Genomic DNA, 5,493 nt, shown 5'->3' with positions numbered 1-5,493 from the left:
CATGAATTGAACATGACATGAAGTGTCTAAAATAAATGTGCACAGTTCAGCTGAATGATGAAGTTTACTTTGACTGTATGCTTTGCACAAAATTAACAAGCTGTACAGTGAAACAAAATAACCAGAATATGAACAATAACTGATAAAGCTTGTGGTTTATCTGTCAATCAGATGCGCTCTCAGCCACTGATCTATGCTCAGGATGTTTTCTTTTATAATTATCACTGACTGATAGAAATGTAAAAAAAAAAAAAAAAGTATTTTAGATGGAAATAAGATCAAGACCCTTGATCACGTCATGATCTATTCTGTCGTGCAGCACTCAAAATTGTGGACAAGCCAGGTCCACCGTAAAATAACCTCTGAATCGTTTTTTAAAAACTGGTTCTAATGACTTCTAATCACTTTTATCGAGCATGAGGGAGGCGAATGGTAATAAAAATATAAAAATTAAAATAATCTTTTATCTCACAACTCTTGTAATTAAGGCTTTTAGCGAGCATGAGGGAGGTGAATGATGCTTCTCAAAAGGAAGGCTGCATCCTAAAATTCAGATGATCTCAGTACCGACTTGTTTTCTTTCAGTTTATTTTCATGAATTTAAATTTGTGCAGCCTTCGTAGGATGCAGCCTTCCATTTGAGAGGCACCCATAGATAAGCTTTGTTGAACTGAAAAAGGCTCTGAATGAGGAGTCGATTGCCCTTGATGGAATCGACTCTCGATTCCCAACGCCTCGGAATCGATTCTTTTTGGAATCGATTCCCAGCCCTAGATTTTAGTGATGCAAACTGAACTAAATATGTCAGTAACTTGAAATGTGAAAGCAGCCTCAGAATAAAACTAAAATTAAACACACACAGATGTTGACTTACTAAATCTTGAAGCATCATCTGGCCTAGGGATCAAACTGATCTTCTTGTAAACTTTACAGAAAAATACAGGGATGTATTTTTTTAGTCCAAAATCTTGAAATGTTTTAGCATTTTAGCACTTCTGGTTCCATTGTCTCAAAGTCAAGAGTTTTTTTTTAATGGGGTTTTTGGTTAAAGGCTTGAAGTAAGGCCTATGGTTAACACAAGCTCAATATGTTTTCACGTTTTATTCCACAACATAATCAGTACTCCCTTGTGTTAAGTGAAAAAGCGACTGCTAACAAGTGGCTAAATGGGACTACAGAAGTTATTTGGGACCTGTAGTTCATTTAATCATTCTGTTACACTGTGGAAGCTTCTGTCACGAAAACAAATTCCTCGTATGTGTAAACATACCTGGCAGTAAAGCTCATTCTGATTCTGATTCTGATTTATAGCCAGTGAAAAAATCCTATTGTTTTTTTTTTTTTTTATTGAATCTGGGTGATGCTAATTTCCAAGTTGGCCTACAAAAATATATCATCACTGCAGCACTCTGTTAATGTTAGCACAGTGTATCTTCCTCTTTAACCACAAGAGGTCAGCAGAGGCCACCTCCTCACATTGACAACAGCTTTAAAAACTGACTTTGCACACACCGAATAATTTTTGAATGAAGGACTAAACAAATGAAGAAGAATATCACAGCTGATGGTCTGGTATTAGACTTGTATGCAGGTATGGGTTCAAAGTTAAGTGTTTATTTAGCAAGTGTTCTCATGACTGTGAATGTAAGCTGACATGTTTTCTCCCTGCCGGTAGACAAACCTCTTTCTCCAGCTTTGTAGAATGTTTTCTCAGCTTCGCCAATCCAAATAACTGAGGGCTGCAGCTGCCGAGCCACCTGCCAAAACACGACAATGTTCCTCCAACGCCAGCCAAACGGTACAACAACACAAACAATCATCTCAGCTCTCTCACTCACAAACAATCACTTATCAGCCAGAAAAGAAACAACACTGACTGTAATCAGCACTGCCAAAACACATGGTACCACATTAGTGAAGTGAATGCTTTAATATCATTTGACTGAAAACAATGCATCCTGTTCACTAATGATTAACAAAGTTTTCTGTAAATAAACTATGTTCCCTCTCATTTTTGTTGTTTATTGAGCCAAACTTAATTTCTAATGGGCGGACCATTTGGGCATCTGAGCAGAAACCCCTCTCCGATGTACCAGAACATTTTTTGTGAAGAAATTCTACAAACAAACAAACAAATAAATATGTTAATAATAATACTAATTATTATTATTAATTAGATTTTGGTAGATGAAGCTATATTTTACAGTAACTATATTTTTAATATTGGTAAGATATAGGCCATATCTTTACCCTCACACTTGATAACCGTTTTATAATTTAAGATAGTTATTAAAGAAGATACTCAGAAGTCATGTTATTTTCTGATCAAATAATAAGTGAAGAATAATAAATAAGTGTATCATTGTGGCTGATACAAGTCAAATACTGCACAATATAGCCTAGAACAGGGGTTTTCAAATTAAGGTCCGAGGGTTCTAGGGAGTCTGGACATACAATCAAATTAAATCAAAATGAATTTAATTGAAATCAGACTTATTTAGTGTGTGGATACATCTAAAAGACTATACACTTAGATATTATCAGTAAATAATGATATTTTAGCTTATTTTATATTTTATATTAATGTTATATACACATGTTTGTATGTGTTTTCTGGTTTTCTGCATGCATAAAATCTTCAAACTATGCATCGTACACATAGTATATTCTGTACATAGTTAGTATAATAGTATGTTTCTGCCTCAGTCTTGTTTTCCTGACAAAAGTTAAATATGGCCTCTGTGGGCTTCTGTATGTTTGGAAACTGTCAATATACAGTATTATAACTCTCTTTTAGTACTGCTATGAACTTAAAATCTCTGTAAGTTTTTGTTTTATGATGCAGTCCATTGTGAATTAATCAGCACTGCATATTTCCACACAAGATTTCTCAGATTCAGTTCCATAATGAAAATCAATGGATTTGGGGATTGACTCCAGTTGAAATGCTGCTCATTCATTTAGCAGTAATTCAAGAACACACTAGCTCTTTTTCCCACACATATTTGAGTTAGCCTTCTGGATTTGCGGATTTGTTTTTGGCCTCCACAGCAGAAACATCAGAAGCTACAGATTAGAAAGGAACAGTATACAAACTAACTTCCATAAATGTATTTAAGTAAAACCTTTCTCTACTGTTTGTAACAGAGAGCTTTACATTGGGCAGAATTTGGAGATTAATCTCCAAATGACTAAGCAAGCAGGAAGTCATGTTGGCACCTGGTTTTATTCCCAGCATGCATTAGGAGAGGTGCTGAAAGACCACCATCCAACACAATGCTGAGCGCAGAATCTTAGAATCCCCTGCCACATCCTGTCTTGTTTATCTGCTGTGCCAAATGCTCTCAGGAACAGGTCTTCAAGTAGAACTTCCAAGCCTGGTATTTCCCTCTCTTAAGGACACAAATATGGCCACTAGGGGTGTGACGAGACACTTATCCCACGAGACGAGATGAGACACGAGACTGGGTTCACGAGAACAAGACGAGATGAGATTTTTCGACTTTTTAAATAAATCCTCAATGATGAAATATATAGGGAAAAATAGTCTTTTATTCAACTGAAAAACACAAAATGCAAAAAATATAGGTGCATTTTGAAATCAACTTGTACTTTATGAAATTAAACTTCTATTTTAATGAATTATATGCAGAAATAAACAACATGTAAACTAGAGCTGCACGATTCTGGATAAATTGAGATATTTTTGTATATAAATTGGAGATCACGATTCTCTCAAGATTCTGAAGAAAAAAAGATTAGAAAACTGAACAAAATAACATAATGTTCTAGTGGTTCTGACAAAATGTTCATTGCTTAAGTCTTTAAAAAATATATTAATTTAAACAAAATAAAAAAAAAATTAAATGAAGGAGTCAGTGTCTCTATCATAGACTGTATAAAAACATGGAAAAAATTAAATGAATTGTTGCCATCAGATAAAAAAACGACTTTACTCACTCGTTGAGTGTGGTTTTCATCCTCCGTGCTGAATCTCTTCGATTGTCTGTGTTCGAAATCTCCCTTCGGTGGTGATAGCTGTTTTTAATGCCTGATCAAAAGTTACTGCGAACCTGATACTACTACTACTAACAACAACAACAGAACACATTACATAATTGTTGTTATTAAATGAAATATCTGGACATTTAACACTTATTTGATAACATTACAGATTGAGCAACTTTGGTGTATAAGACAGCAGGTTAACCGGGTAGCTGTATTTTGTGCGAACGATATAAATCATAATGTGATTTTGTAGAAATTGTAATCAGGTGCTAAAAAAAAGAATACACATGAACAGTGTTGGGCAGTAACGCGTTACTGTCATTTGATTTCATTTTTAGTAACGGAGTAATTTAATGCGTTATAATTTTCAAAATAGTAATTATAGAGTATACTATATCGATCTACACTTATAGACTTTTAATTTTGGTTACTGGAGAGTGCAAACATTCGCGTCCCATACACCGCAAAACCCTGAGTGTCTCTGTGAACAGAAGCGCACACACAGAACAAACCAGCAGGAGGCTATGCTGTCATCTTTCTCCTTTTATTCTAAACACAGAATAAGAACATACACAAGCAAGGCCATATCAATCTGTGTATCATTCGATCATTCGTTTTTTTATTCAATATTGAAAGTAGAAAAATGAGAAAACGGCTCCTTTTTCGTGTTTTTGTTTTTTTCCCAAAAAACGAAAAACGAGAATTCAGCTTAAATTTTAGTTTTTCGTTCTTGGGTGGAAAAATTAATAAACAGCTTGAATATTCGATTTCTTAACGCCCCTTTCTGCTGATTGGTCAGCCCATTTGATGAAAATCTTGCGTTGCAGTGCGAGTGCGCAGCAGCTCACGCCACGCACAAGTGCATATCCTTTTGAGATATCAATTATAATACATTTTACACAATACTACATTATATAACTCTAACAGTAGGCTATTTAATATCTGCTGTTAGTGTTTAAAATATTTATTTTGAAACAAATTAATTAATTACTTTAACAGACTTACTGGGTGAGCAGGGTAGGCTATGACAGCTGTCATATCATACCCTGCCATGCCCAGCTGATGCAAATAATATAATTTATATCTACACAGAAGAAAGAAGAAAGTGGAGGACTATTATTCTGCTGTGTGATACTGCAGAAGAACTGATGATGGCACGATCTTCGGCTGACCAATCAGCAGAAAGGGGCGTTTAATTCCCGCCCACGTGTAGAAATCGAATATTCAAGCTGTTTATTCATTTTTCCACCCAATAACGAAAAACAAAAATTTAAGCTGAATTCTCATTTTTCGTGTTTTGGAAAAAAACGAAAACACGAAAAAGGAGCCGTTTTCTCATTTTTCTACTTTCAATATTAAATCAAAAAACGAATGATCGAATGATACACGGATTCATATCACCAAGTGCCTCCCCTACACATCTCTCTCCATGACAGTGACAGCCACACTTTTTATAACAAGGCAGTAAATGAACCAAACCCACCC

The sequence above is a fragment of the Sinocyclocheilus grahami genome, unplaced genomic scaffold, assembly GCF_001515645.1.
Source record: "Sinocyclocheilus grahami isolate Dianchi unplaced genomic scaffold, SAMN03320097.WGS_v1.1 scaffold217.1, whole genome shotgun sequence".
Lineage (NCBI taxonomy): Eukaryota > Metazoa > Chordata > Actinopteri > Cypriniformes > Cyprinidae > Sinocyclocheilus > Sinocyclocheilus grahami.
The sequence above is the reverse complement of the archived record's forward strand: the minus strand, read 5'-3'. Positions refer to the sequence as shown.